At 46.2% G+C, this 17,139-nt stretch overlaps 2 protein-coding genes across 2 annotated transcripts in view; one reads left to right on the plus strand and one right to left on the minus strand.

The window, feature by feature from the left end:
- Positions 1–17,139, plus strand: part of LOC147737962 (uncharacterized) — a 435,987-nt gene that overhangs the window by 162,633 nt on the left and 256,215 nt on the right. The gene's annotated exons all lie outside the window — the stretch shown is intronic.
- LOC147737963 (uncharacterized) overlaps positions 1–17,139 on the minus strand; it is a 54,224-nt gene that overhangs the window by 21,510 nt on the left and 15,575 nt on the right. Inside the window, exon 2 of the mRNA XM_086950143.1 lies at positions 7,296–7,365. The gene's annotated coding sequence lies outside the window, so the exon portion shown is untranslated. The remainder of the gene's footprint in view (positions 1–7,295; positions 7,366–17,139) is intronic.

Here is a 17,139-nt window from a genome sequence, read left to right on the forward strand (position 1 = left end):
TGACAATAGACTTTGACCCTGTTGAAGCACCCCTCGACCCCTGAATTACTCTGCATGCCTAGACCACAGCCCTAACGGGAGCCAGATATTAATCAATCAATTAATTAATTAGTTAATTAAATAAGTAACCAGCAGCACCGGCGGATTCTGTAATGAGGTGTGCTTTGGGGTGTTTTCGTTTGGAGGTGCTTTTCTTCTATCAAAGTACCTTTTGGTCTTGTCACTGGCCCGTTTGATTCTCTGAAAGAAGCAAGACTTCTTCACCTTAGAGGGTGTATTATGAGGTCAGGAAAAGAGCGGCCACCTTTCCCTCCTATCAAAAGGAAAAGAAAAATACAACAAACACTAATATTAGATATGTTTAAAATAAAACAGGCAGGTGACATACAGTCCTTTAAATCATCTAAGGTCCATACATTTGGGAAACTGGGAAAGTCGACGTCAAAGTTTGATTTTATGAAAGATCCAACTGGTGCTATGCTAACATTGCTAACTAACCCATGTGATCTTTAAACTCCGATTAAACCACTGAGTAGAAAAAATATTATATCCCCTAAGCAAGGAGTAAGTGAACCAGGCCACCCTGAGTCTGAAGCTGAAGTCGAACGAATGTCAAATTCAACTAAGGACCAAGTCAACCATTGGGGTCAAATAACGGACCTAGAGATGTTAACTATTCCACTTACTGGTCGTTCACAACAAGAGGACGCAAAATGCACAAATCTAACAATGGGAGATACTCAGCAATTACTACCAACTAGGCATTCAATGCCAATAGAAGTGCAAGTAAAAATCAGAACAGCTAACGGGATAGGGGAACTATCTAATTTGGGACAAATGAATCAACGAGAGCAAGAAGCTCCAAATGAACTAAATGGTGGGGTGAAAATCATAACGGAAGCCAATACCCCACTGAAATGGGATCTTACTCTGTCTAAAATAAATATAGTTAAAAAACAGGACCAGCCGAAATGTAATCAAAATAACGGATCTCAAATTAATAAGGACGAATACAACAGCAACCCAGAAACTCGGCAGCGTTGGAGTACTCCGTATCAAAAAGACGTTTTGAATAGTAGTCCACAATTCATTAATTCTTGTGACGAGGGACATAATTTTCAAGGACCACAAAAAGAGGACTATAAGGACCTATCATTCATAAATGGGCAACACCATAACCCAGGTACTCAGGTACCAGGAAGTGGGAACGCGGGAGCAATTTGGGATTTATCTTCAAAACCTCGCAATTAACTCTGGAAGCTTTAACATACAAGTCCAACAAAAAGGAGGTCCAAATAGATCTCTTGAGTTCTACGGCATCCTCTGTTGACGGAACTGAGCAGAAGATAACAACACAAAATCATCTAATAGTAAGGGCACAATCTCAGCCAATATCTACATATGTAGAGTGTAGTTGTGCCCCCACTAATTAACAAACTGGCTACCATTCCGGATATTTTAAAACAATAATTGACGATGCAAAAGGGAATTTTCCTAATGTGGGAATTCAATCCATCAAGATCGACTGCCCCTCTAAAGATACAATAAAATGTAAAGACAATACTGTTGTTGTTAAAGATAAAATAGATGATAAAACAAAAGATCAAGAAGTGATAAACCTATGCTTGACACAATCAACAATGACAGACGCAGCTCCGGAAGTTTAACCATCAAAAAGTCAGAGGAAAAAACAATGGAAAGAAAGAAATAAAGCTTCTAAAAGTATGAAAAAAATACAAATGCATCAGATATAGTGCGATTGAACACTGGAAACAACCATGACCAAATATCATATTGTGAAGGTGAGGTTAAACAAATGTCTCCAGCAAAACCCTTTTACCCTCTATTTAATAAAGATCTATCGGAGGTACAAGCAGCTATGAAAAATAAATGCCTAAACAAGCAAGCTGATAGTATAAAAATGATAGAGTATGGGAAAATTCAGTCCTTAGAAATGCTGCAAGTGGAGGAATGTAATAAACAGGTGGAAAATAAGCCATCACAATTGGAAACAAATAGAGCAAAGAGTGAGAGTACCAGAGGGGATGAAATGAATAGAGATTTGTTAAAAACCTGGAAGGATATTAAATTACCACAAGATCTGGGAACCGAAATGAAGCAATTACATAAACATCGACAATCATGGTCTCAAACTGTTAATATTCATAATGGAAGGTTAACTGAGCATGCTCAAGGTGAAAATAGCCTGCAACAAATTAAATTAAATAACCCAGATCAAAAAGAAGGAGTGGTACAGGTAATTTCTACGCCGGAATATAAATCTAGGGGTAATAATGATATCATGACTCGTGGGAACATATTAAAATTGTGTAATGCAGTACCCTCATTAAAGAAAATTAAATGTACTGACATAGAATCAATTGAATTCCACACATCAAGAATAATAATCGCAAATCAACATTAGTAATTTGGACATCTTCTACTGCCGCCAGCCTTATTATGCAAGAACATAATCTCTTTCAGTACTGGGGAATACAAATAACAACTCCCCTTCAACTTTCCTATCCTATCCCTTTTGTTTAAACAAAATTACAAAATCATAACCAATTAGAACCGATAATAATAAGAAATACTCAATATTAAAAAACCCACAGGTATGACCAACGGGCATCTTTTAAAATTATTAGAGGTAAAAAAAGTAGACCTATTATTTGAACTGTTCAGGCTCTCATCGGATCCAGATTGGATTATGCCAACATTCTATATCTGGGTCTCCCAGAATACCTTTTACAGCGCATGCAGGTGACTCAGAATGCTGCAGCGCGAGCTATATTCGGCCTGCACCGCCGAGCCAGTGCCTCTAACTTGCTGCAATCCCTCCATTGGCTCCCTATACGGAAGAGGATAATGTTCAAGGCCTTGACATTAGCCCATAAAGCACTGCACGCTACAGGTGCAAAATACCTACAGAAGAGGCTGGAATTTTATCGGCCGACTCGATCCTTAAGATCGGAGTCTCTAGCATTTGCTGTAGTTCCCCGCATAAAGAGGGCACGCCTGGGAGGGCGATCCTTCAGATTTCTGGCCCCTCAGTTATGGAACTCCCTACCATTGTCCTTACGTTCCACATCCAATCTGTTAGCTTTTAGGAAGGGTCTGAAGACTTGGTTATTTGCTATGTAGAGTTCTGTTCCCCTCTTCCTTGTTTTCTTGTTTACTGTTATGTTCTTCTTTAGTATCCTTTCTGGGTCTGGAGCACAAAGCGCCGGGACACTCCTTTGGAGTAGCCGTTGCTCTATATAAGACCCATTAATAACATAACATAACATAACATAACATAACATAACACTGTCAAATTAGGTTGGCTAACAGTAGCCCTCCATAATGTCAGGCAGGATTGACATCTACAATCTGAAGTTCCTTTAAGGGGGCCAACAATTATGAATAAAAGGGTCAGATTATGTTCGTGGAATGTAAATGGGGTTCAAGCAAAGATTCAGAATAACCAACTCGCTACTTTGTGCTGTTTTCAAATCATTTGTTTACAAGAGACTTGGGCTTTAGTTCTTTTTAGATTGGAAGGGTATAGGGTTATTACTCATTAGCTAAGAGAACAAGTAACTATGGCAGACCTTGAGGGGGTTTGCCTATTTTTATATCAACTGAGCTAAAAATGGAAAGTGAAATGGACGTCCCAAGTCAAAAGGATTATCTAATTGTCAAAATACGATACAAGGAACAAAATATAATTACATCTCTTGTAGTAATCAACGTATATAATTACGAAGAACAATGGCGACCAATTTCATAATTATGATATTGCAGCAATTGGACAATGACACCCAACCTGAGATTATTATTACCGGTGGTTATAACATGAATATGCTATGGTCTTACGATAGAGATGTTGAAATACAATGGTAAAATAACTTATGGTCAATTCCAAGTTTTTCATCAACAATGGGTATGAGGGAACAAAAGAATGAAAACATCGGCAAGACTCTTGTAAAAGAATTAGAAACCATAGGTCTAAGATGGCAAAATGGGAGATTTCCTCAAGATTTGCCAAAAGCATGGACTTTTCAAGCAGGGGATCATAGTGCTAGAATAGATTATACAATAGCATAGTTGAATCTATTTCATACAATGTTGTCTTATCGGAAAGTGGGAATATATATAAATGACCGCGATCATTCGGAGAATGACTGGAATGACTAGCGGGGGGTGGCAGTTAGAAACGCTGGGCTTGGACTGGTCTGTGTGCGCCTTTTTCCTTTTATAAAATTCAGAAACAGATCTTTTGGGTGAACACCAGGCTCTTGGAAGAGACTACTTCTTTATTAGTTAAGATCTGGCAAGAGGACTTTTGTATCCCTTTTGCTCAAGAAAACACACCCCCCTAGCTCCCCAGCACTCTTTCCATCCCTGCCTCTTTGCAACATTTTTTCCTAATGCGTACACAAAATATGGCATTTGACTTCCTGCTAATCACAGTTGTTTATATTCCTACCATAAATAAGCCCCAGCAGCAATCTGCACTTTTGTTAGCAAAGAAGTTTCAATGTGTCACCTTGGAAAAAACTGAAACTGTATTTAACATGCACCCTATTTTACAAGGAAGACTGATCATCAGATTTTTTTTGTTCTTAGGGTGTATCCATTTCTGGTACTAACATTACTTGTCTTAAATCTCTCACCTCCAACTGGACTGACCTTTTACCCAGTGCTCTCTTGCCAGAAGTTTTTAGGGGATTCCCAACGGTTCCCTCTGCCACTTCCTCTGCTTGCTCCACGTCCTCTCATCGAACTCAACTATTCATTCTCTCTTCCAGAGGATTCCTTTGTGGCCAGACCTGGGGGATTGGATGGGGACAAGCAACCAGCTCTCATGCTGCCAGGAGTGCCCCGGAAGTCGATTTGTGCCTGTTCCATCTGTATTGAGGCCTGCCCTGTCCCTGCAGAGCCTTGAAGCTGCCTCCAACCACAGCCTCCCTCACCCCTTCATTACTTGCTCTGCAGCTGACCGACTCCGATCGAGCCTCAAACAATGAACGAAGCTTCACCATGAAAAAGTCAGCACCTGCAACACTCCTCAGGCTTTGGAGCATACCCATGACTCTCAATTCTATAGATCCGGCCCTGAGAAATAGGTGCTTGTGCTTAGAACCTGAAAGCAGCGGCACAAATTAAGCACTGGCACGGAGAAAAAGACACTCAGCCGTGCGTTCATGGAGACATCAGAACCTATCCAATAGCCGAAATCCCCATCAAGTTACCCAATAACAGTACTCTACTGGTTAGGGTAGGAGTATTGGACAACCTACCCGAACAACTCAGTTTGGACACAGACTATCCAGAATTCATCTTGTTGCTCAAAAGCACACTGAGGGAGACTTCTACACCCCCTTGTACGCTGCTCACACAAGCCCATTGGCTTTCGGACCAGTCATTTCAGTATGCTCAATTCAAAGACCCCACCCGCCAGAATGCCTGGCAACAAGCGCAGAACCCAGTGATACCGTCCTCATTCCCCTCATTCATCCTCAAAAATTTTTTATATACAGGATAGGAAAACAAGACGATCCCCCACAGTTAGTGGTTCTCAAGAGATTTCGCTATCAAATATTATTTTTTGCCCAGTCACACATTCTAGCAGGTCACAGTGTGCCTGAAAAAACAACCCAGACTGTGTTGAGATATTTTTTATTGGCCAGGGATATTCGCCAATGTAGATAAATACTGCAGGGAGTGTGAAATATGTCAGAAGAAGGACCCAAAAACCCCCTGCCGTTCCCTTACAACCTCTACCAATCATCGATGACGCCTTTGAGAGGATAAGTATGGATTTACTGGGTCCTCTCCCAAAATCGAATATATATATCTATATACTGATTATTGTCTATTACGCAACTCGATACCCAGAAGCATTTCCCCTACGAACACCAAGCACGAAAAAAACATCAGTGAAAAGTTACTAGAACTGTTTTCGAGGGTAGGATTTCCCACAGAGATTTTAACAGACCAGGGTACCCCCTTTGTTTCTCGTTTAATGAAACAAGTCTGTAAAACCTTGAAAATTACCCAAATAAGAACATCAGCTTATTACCCTCAGACAGAGGGTCTGTGCAAGCGATATAACGCCACCTTCAAGCTAACCATGAAGAAAATGCTAACCACCGAAGGGAAAGAATGGGACATGTTGTTGCCACTCGCCCTCTTTGTTATTTGAAGCCAGGTTTAGAAAAGCTTGGGTTGTTCTCCCTTTGTACTTCTTTATGGGAGACAGCCACAAACCTTGCTAGAAATTACAAGAGAAGACTGGGAACAAGAGAAACACAAAGACACACAACATCTTCTAGAATACACCCAAAGCCTAAGAAACCGCATACAGAAACGGCGAGATTTTGCTCACGACAACCTAGAAAAAGCTCAAAGAAGCTAGCAGATGTCTTGCAATAAAGGAAAGAGGTGACAGCAGTTATAAGTCCATGACTAGGTGCTCCTACTCCTACCTTCCTCTATACGCCAAAAAAGGTTGTAGTTGTTGAAAGGATAGGCCTCACTACTTACCGGTTACACCTTTCCTCAACCAAAACCCAGATATCCACATAAATCTACTAAAGAAATGGTTGGGACCCCTGCCCAAAGACACCCTATACGTTTTGTCAGACTAAAAACCCATTCCTTCAACATTGACTCATTTGCTCATAAACGAACATCTAACAGAGGAACAAAAAGTGTCTCTTCAGACCCTATTAGAGTCCTTCTCCTCCATCTTTTCCGACCTCCCGGTAAAAACAACAATCGTCGAGCATGCCATTGTTACCCCACCAAATTAAGTAATAAAACAACGCCTCTACAGAATACCATGCGCTAGGCGGGACGCGGTTCCTGCCACAATAGAGAGCATGTTACAACTAGGAGTCATAAAACCTTCCAGCAGTAACTGGTCCTCCCCCATTGTCATAGTTCTGAAACCGGATGGTTCCATCCGTTTTTGTATAGACTTCCGATCAGTCAATGCCATCTCGAAATTTGAACTTGTCACCACGCCACGGCCCCGGAGGGACTTTGCTCTTCCAGGTGCATGGGCGTCTACGGGGCTTTTGGAAAGGGGCTGAGTCAGAGAGGGACGGGCGGAGAGGCAGAGGGGTGAAAGGGACCCAGGGTAAAGGAAATAAGTGAGACGGAAAAGAAAGACAAAAGCAGAAATCATCAGCTACTCTTTTTCTTTTGGTTATTCCAACCTCTAGCCCCTCCCTTCACATTTATGCAGAGCTATTATTTATTCCTCACATCCTCGCTTGACTAAACCATAAAGCAAAAACACTTACCTGAGCCTTTTCCTTCTGTCCAAGGGATGACGGCGGCCGAGGCTCACCTAAGGGACTGAAGTGGAAGACCCTGTGGGAAAGAAGAATACAAAAGAGACAATCAATCATTGTGATTTCCTGCAATACTAATAAAAAGTGTATACCAAGAAATTATTCAATGCAGTGAGCTCCTTCTCGACCGATTCTTCTACAATGGGGAGCTACAAACTCTCCCTCCAGGGAATAGGAGACAGAGACAAACACACACACACACACACACACAGTAAAGCATCGTAGGAAAATGCCTGATACAGTTTTTATTTGCTGGCATATGTACATTCTTTTAGAAAGGTGGTGGAACTATTTATTTTGTTCAATGTGCTTATACTCACCGGCAGAACCCAGAGAGTCCGCCTCCCCCTTTCAGATCCAAAGCCACCACGATCACCTGCGGCGTACCCCAAGGATCATCCCTCAGCCCTACCCTTTTCAATATCTACATGGCACCGCTCGCCAACATCATCCGAGCACACCACCTCAACATCATCTCGTACACCGACGATACCCAGCAGATCCTCTCCCTCACCAAGGACCTGGCCACCACCAAATCCAACCTCCAAAAGGGAATGAAGGCTGTTGCAGACTTGATGAAGACTAGCCGGCTGAAACTGAACTCGGACAAGACAGGAGGTCCTCATCCTCAGATCCACCCGCTCCGCATGGGACGACTCCTGGTGGCCGGCTATGCTGGGAGTTGCCCTGATACCCACCAACATCACCTGCAACCTGGAGTTCATTGTGGACTCCACACTCTCTATGGCCCAGCAAGTTAATGCTGTTTCCTCTTCCTGCTTCAACACCCTCCGCATGCTCTGAAAGATCTACAGATGGATCCCCACCAAAACCAGAAGGACGGTCACCCAAGCAATCGTCAGCAGCAAGCTGGACTATGGCAACGCCCTCTACGCAGGAACCACGGCCACACTCCAGAAGAGACTCCAATGCCGACAAAACGCCTCTGCACGCCTCATCATCGGACTCCCTCGCAACAGCCACATCACCGCCCACCTGAGAAACCTGCACTGGCTCCCGGTCAACAAGAGGATCACCTTCAAGCTCCTCACCCGCTGTACAGCAGCACTCTGCAGCACCACTGTACAGCAGCACTCTGCAGCACCACTGTACAGCACCATCCTACAGCACCACTCTACAGCACCACTTTACAGTGCCCCTTTACAGCACCAATGTAAACCACCACTCTGCAGCACCATTCTGCAGCACTACTCTGCAGCACCACACTACAGCAAAAATCTAAACCACTACTCTGCAGCACCACTGTACAGCACCACACTGCAGCACCACTCTGCAGCACCACTCTACAGTACCCCTTTACAACACCAATATAAACCACCACTCTGCAGCACCCCCTGCAGCACCACTGTGCAGCACCACTCTACAGCACCACTCTCCAGCACCACACTACAGCACCACTGTGGTTGGGTGTGGTTGTGTGTGGTTGTGTATGTTGTTTTGTGTGTGTGTGGTTGTGTGTGTATTTGTGGTTGTGTGTGGTTGTGTGTGGGTGTGGTTGGGTGTGTGTGGTTGAGTGTGGTTGTGTGTGGATGTGGTTGTATGTGGTTGTGTGTGTGTATTTGTGGTTGTGTGAGTGGGTGTGGTTGTGGTTGTGTGTGTGGTTGTGTGTGGTTGTGTGTGTGGGTGTGAGTGTGGTTGGGTGTGGCTGTGGTTGTGTGTCTGTAGTTGTGTGTGTGTGCATGGTTGTGATTGTGTAAGGTTGTGGGTGTGGTTGTGTGTGGATGTGGTTGTGTGTGTGTGTGGTTGTTCATGTGGTTGTGTGTGGTTGTGTGTGTGGTTGTGGGTGTGGTTATGGGTGTGGTTGTGTGTGTGTGTGGTTGTGTGTGTGAGTGTAGTTGTGTGTGTGGTTGTCGTTACGTAAGGTTGTGTGTGTGGTTGTGTGTGGGTATGGTTGTGTGTGTGTGTGGTTGTGTGTGTGGTTATGTGTTTGAGTGTGTGTATGCTTGTGTGTGGTTGTGTGTTTGTGGTTGTGGGTGTTGTTGTGGGTGTGTGTGGTTGTGTGTTTGTGTGGCTGTGTGTGTGGGTATGTGGGTGTGTGTGTTGTGTGTTTATGTGTTGGTTGTGACGAAAGGCTAGGCAGCGAAGGGGGTCTGAACAGAGGACGAGGGCTGCGTGGGAGGGGGTGGAGGAGCATGCTGTAAGGCTTACTGAGCCATGAAAGAAAGGAACAACCTACTTAATGACCCGTGACTGAGGAGACAGATGGCGGCTGCAGCGTGTGCACGCTCGCGTGAACGCAAGGCTGTAGCCACTCTGTAGCATTTTCAAAACTCACTTACTAAAGTCTCTCCGAGCAATGCATGCGCGCTGACTCAGCGAGACCTAAAAACACACTGATATTTTTAATTGGACCATTCCAGTTTGTACCCAGCCATGTGCTAATCAATCTTGACCCTGCACCCAATGGGAACAGTCCAGCCCGAACTGACAGGCCAGGCCCTCCCTGAACTGGAAACAAGCATTCTAGGACCGGTTTCGGCCTTTCAGCCCTCATCAGCCAGGATAGCTTGACTCCAGTGGCATGGATAGTGTGGGACCCACGTCTGGGCATACCTGGCCCACTCGAGGTGACAAATGCAAAACAAGCCTTGACATAGCCAATAGATCTCGCTTTTGGGACCTTATAACAATTTAGTTATGCAGCAAAATATCCTTGGTGCAACAACATCAAGGTCCCAAAGACGAGACCTATTGGCTATGCCAATGCTTGTTAATGTATGTTGAATATCTAATTAAATATAGTACCATGTAAACAAGCATTGGTAAATGCATTAGGTTTCTCCTATCTGATTAGTAATTTTTAAAAAAAGTTTTGGGTGAGCAGTTCTGCAATATAATTTAAATGAACTTTGAAAAAGCGTTATGACTTGTTTGAGAAAGGTAAATAATTAAAGGTAACGTGTGCAGTTCTATGCAGGGAAGAATACTAGTTATCAGTGGTGTAAGTTACAAAGAAGAGACCACGAACAGAAGAATGGGAAACTGCTAAGTGTCTGCTGTATGTCTTGTGTGACGTAATTCATTTCTGGCATGCTTCACTTTCCCAGATCATTGAGAGTGCACTATGGCGCTGCGAGGACTGTACGGATCGATTTGAATGCACTTTCTTTTCTTAAGTCACAAATGTATGAAACAGTTCAGAGTCTGGAAACCACTGTACATACAGCCCATTGCCCTGAATGTTTACTCTCAGTGTGGTGAATATGCACCCATGCTAGTGAGTCACCCTAGTTGCATCAGATAAAAAAGCAACGACTATGGCTTCGTTGTTTAGAATATTGAAAATGCTTCACTTCTGAAATGATGAGACTGTGAAAGAACTGTAAGGCGACTCTTTGAATTTACATAAATAGTGAAGGGTGGCACTGCTAGATAGAGACCCGTCCCACTTAAAGCCCCGCATAGGACAATATGAAAGAAGCGTGTGAACAGATACAAATACTATTCTTCTGTAGAAAGTACGCATGTTTACCTGCTAATAAACACAAAGCATCATTTCTGAAATGATGAGACTGTGAAAGAACTATAAGGAGTCTCTTTGAATTGACATAAATAGTGAAGGGTGGTCCTGCTAGATAGAGACCCGTCCCACTTAAAGCCCTGAGTATGACAATATGAAAGAAGCATGTGAACAGATACAAATACTATTCCTCTGTAGAAAGTAGGCATGTTTACCTGCTAATAAACACACAGCATCATTTCTGAAATGATGAGACTGTGAAAGAACTATAAGGAGTCTCTTTGAATTGACATAAAGAGTGAAGGCTGGTACTGCTAGATAGAGACCTGTCCCAGTTAAATCCCCGCATATGACAATATGAAAGAAGCATTGGAACAGATACAAATACTATTCCTCTGTAGAAAGTACGCATGTTTACCTGCTAATAAACACAAAGCATCATTTCTGAAATGATGAGACTGCGAAAGAACTATAAGGAGTGCCTTTGAATTGACATAAATAGTGAAGCGTGGTCCTGCTGGGTAGAGACCCGGCCCACTTAAAGCCCTGCGTATGACAATATGAAAGAAGCCTGTGAACAGATACAAATACTATTCCTCTGTAGAAAGCACGCATGTTTACCTGCTAATAAACACAAAGCACCATTTCTTCACGGTGCTTACATCAAATGAAATGAATGCATGCCCTTAATCTCTGCTTTAAACCCATTGACTTGTAAACTTGTGACGCACACTGTAGCTGCAGAGCATCCTTTCTGTCACCAGGCTGAGCTCACGGCCACAAATGCTGCAATCCTATTATTAATAACCCTCCTGCCCAGATGCTCCTTGCGGCCTCTGTTTACGCGCTCCCCTCCAAAGACTACATCCTTCTGGGAGACCTCAACTTTCACCTTGAAAAGATCAACGACCGCAACACCACCACCCTCTTGGACAACCTCGCCAACCTCGGACTTAAACAACTGGTCACTTCCCCCACCCACATCGCAGGTCACACACTCGACCCCATCTTCACCTCCAGCAATCATGTCTCCTTCAGCCACACTACGGATCTCCTCTGGACTGACCACAGCTGCGTTCACTTCACCTACAACAAGCCAAAACCCATCAACCACCTCCAACCAACTCTGCAAAGAAACTGGAACAAAATCACCATCGACCAGATCTCCTCATCGCTCCTTCTAAACACCCCAGCCCACTCTTCTAACCCAGACCAAGCCGCCGCCAACTTCACCCTTTGGCTATCCAACACCGCCGACACCTTAGCACCACTGAAAAAACGTCAAAGCAAACCTGGCAACAAGAAGGCCTCATGGTTCAACGATGATCTTAAGAAGTCCAAGAAACTCTGCCGCTCCCTTGAAAAGGCCTGGGAAAAAGACCCAACCACTAGCACCAAGGACGCCTTCAAAAACGCCACCCGCACACACCACCAACTAATCCGAAAGGCCAAGAAAACAGCATTCAAGGATCGACTTGACAACAACGCCCACAACAGCAAGGAACTTTTCAACATCGTCAAGGAATTTTCCAATCCCTCGGCCAACTCCAACGACATCACCCCCTCTCAAGCCCTCTGCGACTCCCTAGCCTCATTCTTCCACAACAAGATTGCAGACATCCACAACAGCTTCGACAACCAACCCGGAGACCAACCCGCCCAACCATATGCTGAACATTCTCCCCCCGTGAACACCCTTAACGACTGGAACCCAATCTCCACTGAGGACACCATCCGCCTGATGAACTCCATCCACTCAGGATCCCCCACAGACCCATGTCCTCACCACATCTTCAACAAAGCAGACTCCGTCATAGCACCGCACCTCCGAGACGTCATCAACTGCTCCTTCAACTCCGCAACCTTCCCGGAGAGCTGGAAACACGCTGAACTCACCGCCCTTCTGAAAAAACCCACAGCGGACCCCACCGAACTCAAAAATTACCGCCCCATTTCGCTCCTTCCATTCCCGGCCAAAGTAATCGAGAAAGCTGTCAACAACCAGCTCACCGCTTTCCTCGAAGCCAACAAATCCCTCGACTCCTCACAATCTGGCTTCCGAGCTAAACACAGCACTGAGACCGCCCTCATCGCAGCAACAGACGACATTCGAACTCTACTGGACAATGGAGACACAGTCGCACTCATCCTCCTCGACCTCTCTGCAGCCTTCGACACAGTCTGCCACAGCACCCTTTTACAACGCCTCAGTAACATCGGAATACAAGGAAAAGCACTTGAATGGATCACCTCGTTCCTCACCGGAAGAACCTAGAGAGTCCGCCTTCCACCATTCAAGTCCGAGGCCACTGAAGTCATCTGTGGCGTACCACAAGGATCCTCACTCAGCCCCACCCTCTTCAACGTATACATGAGCCCCCTCGCGACCATCGCCCGCCAACACAACCTCAACATCATCTCTTACGCGGATGACACTCAACTAATCCTTTCTCTCACCAATGACCCCAGCACCGCCAAAACTAACCTACACGAAGGAATGAAAGAAGTTGCCGAATGGATGAAACACAGCCGTCTGAAACTGAACTCAGATAAAACAGAAGTCCTCATATTAGGTACATCCCCCTCTGCATGGGACGACTCTTGGTGGCCGGAAGCCCTTGGAAAAGCACCCATCCCGACAGACCACGCACGGAACCTAGGCGTCATCCTGGATTCTTCACTCTCAATGAACAGACAAGTCAGCGCCGTATCCTCATCCTGCTTCAACATTCTTCGCATGCTCAAAAAAACATTTCGCTGGATCCCCACCGAAACCAGGAAAACAGTCACCCATGCTCTGGTAACGAGCCGACTGGACTACAGAAACACCCTCTACGCAGGTACTACCGCTAAACTCCAGAAGAAACTCCAACGAATCCAAAACGCCTCAGCCAGGATCATATTAGACATCCCGCGCAACGAACACATCTCTGGTCACCTGAAAGACCTCCACTGGCTACCCGTCAATAAGAGAATCACTTTCCGACTGCTAACCCACGCACACAAATCACTCTACGACATCGGACCAGAATGCCTCAACTCACGACTGTCCTTCTACACCCCTCCCGCCAACTACGTTCTTCCAGCCAAGCCCTCGCCACTGTACCTCGCATCAACAAGACCACCATGGGAGGCAGATCCTTCTCATACCTGGCTGCTAAAACATGGAACTCACTCCCTACTTACCTTCGCCTTACCCAGAACCACCTAGCATTCAGAAAGCAACTTAAAACGTGGATATTTGACAAATAATCCTCCTCCCCTTCCTAAGCGCCTTGAGACCCTCTGGGTATGTAGTGCGCTATATAAATTCTTTGACTTGACTTGACTTGACATGTGTCTCCGAGCGTTTTCTGGTTTTAATCAAACCTTTGCTCCTCGGATACCTCTGACTTCAGTCTCTCTTCGGTGGTTGTTATTATTCCGGGTTAAGCGCAACTGATTCAGGGCATGACCCCATCTACACGTGCAAACAAACATGGCATCTCAGGCTGCGCACGCGCAGCACCGCGCATCACAGCTGCACACGTGCGGGGCGAAAACACTACTTCCTATCGCCGAGATAGGACCTTGCACGGAATGCAGCCTGTGCCCTGTGAACTGCCCTGGACAGATATCTCAGTTTCAGTGCGCCTGCGCAGAGGAAAGACAGTTACCCCCCTCCACATAGAAGAGCCAACCCGAGGACTATTGCACATAAATCTCAGCATGTGCTGTGGCGCGAGGCGCCTCGTGCTCCGTGGCGGGAGGCCGTGTCTGTCCTCAGCGCATGCGCAGTTAACCCCACGCTCATGGTTCAGTCCTGGCCTCAGTCTCAGCTGGGCCGGCGGAGGATGCCGGAGCACAGCAGGGAGAACAGGCCCCATATGAAACCCCAGGTGAAGTCATGATCCACAGCAGGGTGCACAGACCCCGTATGAAACCCCAAGTGAGGCCATGAGATACAAAGAATGTCTGATGCTGGGAGGGTCTCAAGCCTGCTGTACGGGATTCATGTTTGTTGTTGTTGTCTGCATCGATCAATGATTATTTTGTATCAACAATGCTCATTGACCCTCATTGGTGGAGTTGGGTCACTCTTTTGAAGGCCTCAGCAAACGTTGACATTTTTTTCACCTGAAAAGTCTGTGTGATGAGAAGATTGACTTGAATTCCGTTTTTGGCTTTCACCAGAGTAAAGGGGGGCAGCCCCGTCAATTGAAAGTGAAAGAACGCACTCCCAGTCAGCACCGACTGCGCCTCATTGCACCTAGGCTCGGCGTGCACAGCATCATCTGATGAGGCTAAAACTCTCCCAAATATGTCTCAACCTCACTAGGGCCTCAGTAACCAAGTAACGGTCAGCCAATGCCCATCAGGTAAACAAGCATTGGCATAGCCAGTAGGTCTCGCCTTTGGGACCTTATAAATGTTTAGTTATCCAGCACAATATCCTTGGTGCAACAACATCAACTGTTGCATGGCTAAACACTCATAAGTTCCCAAAGGCAAGACCTATTGGCTATGCCAATGCTTGTTATCATTGGTTCCTGTTCGTGACTTTTAGAGATGCATGCTTCTGTTTCGTCCTCGTGTCAAACTACTTCCGCCTTTTGTAGATCTAGGTCACGGGTACTAATAAACATTTTCCCGGAGGCCACAAAGTTTGGTCTATGGTGTGACCGAGGGCCGCACTGATGCCAGCGGGGTGTAAAGTCGGGGTAGGGAAACAAAGCCTGTATATCTAGTGGCTGCCTTCAAGAATGAAGGTGTTCCTAAAGTTAAAGGCCTAGTTACCTCCTTTTCCTAACTGCAATTAACCTGTAAATAAGTGTTTGCTGTATGTGTAGGTTTCTTTTTCATGTTAGTTCTGAATCAAGTAAACGGCAGCCCAGTGCTGCTGCTGCCCAGGGGTCCGCATGTAAAGACCTGGAGGGTCTTATGCGGCCCCCGGGCCGTACTTTGAGTATCACTGATCTAGATCCTCCCGGCGACCGCCCCAGCTACATGTGTATTTCCATTTTCCTTAAAAAGGGGTTGCAGTTGAGCCGGGGCCGATGTATCTCCTTTGCTTTCGGTGGTCCCATGGGAGTAAAAGCTGCTCATTCTGCTAACCCTTCCCTAACTTTCCAGAAGTGTCAGAGCAGACAGACTCGTCAAGTCTTCAAGGAAGTGCGAGTGTGACGAGGCTGGTTTATTAATTCACCACTTAACTAATCAGTCTCCTGCACCTCCGTCCTCACTTAAGCCACAATTTGTGACACATTTGCTGTTTTAAGGCTTGTAATAACATTGCAGGAGTTTGTTCGAACTCACCCTTGGGCACTGCTGTTGCTTCCTGCTTGCTGCTGCTGGGTGCTGGGCTCCTGACGCCGTTGGTGATCCCCGTTGACGGCGCCTCCTACCACCTTGGCTGCCGCGGGGAGGAACTACGGTTCCCAGCATCCCTAGCGGCCGGATACCACCACCACTTCCTGTCCCGCGCACCAGGAGGTGCTCAAAATCGCGGAACTCCCTCCGCGTCGCGGACGCGCGCGGACGGCGCCGGGCGGAGCCCGGGCAGAGGGCGGGCCGTCTGTGGCCGTCCGGGGCAGGAGGCGGCAGGGCAGGGCCACCCCCCTTACATCCACCGCACAGGTCTCAGTTCGTGGTGCCTCACTGTGGGGCCGGAACCCAGCATGTCAACACGTTCCGGTAAGGCCTTGAGGGGTGGCGGTGAAAGTACCCCTGGGGGCACTATGTTTGGCTCTATGGACAAGTTCCTTACTAGGGTGGCGGCTGTCATCGACAATGAACTCGCCATATCAGAACGGCGCCTTTCTCTTGACTTTCCTCCTTCCAAAAGCACATCTCCAGCAACATTGTTGTCCTCACAAAACTCTACTTCCCTTGCACGCTTGCCTGGGGACCTACCTGGGGATTCTTACATTGCACCATTAGAGGGTGGTACAGACGGGGCAGAAAGCTCACAGACTGGTAATCACTCCACCAGCCCTTGTGCCGTGCTTATAGAGCCCTGCACCGAGTCTTCCATAGCATGTCCACCTGGCAACCAGTCCCAACACTGCCCTGATGTTCCTGCTCTCGACCCACAACCTCCCCCTAAGACTCGTTCTACTCAGGGGCTCAACAAAAGGAAGGGGAAAAGGGCAATAAACATTCGAAAGGGCTGTCCACCCTCGTTTACTAAGCACGCTAGGTGCCCGCCCCAGAGGGGTCTTTCTTCCCCGGGCGCCGTAGGACCTGTAGCCTCAGGGATTCCCATTACCACTCCAATTGCAGCTGACACAGTACTACCTTCCTTGCTGGTCCCATCAGCGTCTGACCTAGCCA

The sequence above is a fragment of the Lissotriton vulgaris genome, chromosome 1_1 (genome assembly GCF_964263255.1).
Source record: "Lissotriton vulgaris chromosome 1_1, aLisVul1.2, whole genome shotgun sequence".
Taxonomy (NCBI): domain Eukaryota; kingdom Metazoa; phylum Chordata; class Amphibia; order Caudata; family Salamandridae; genus Lissotriton; species Lissotriton vulgaris.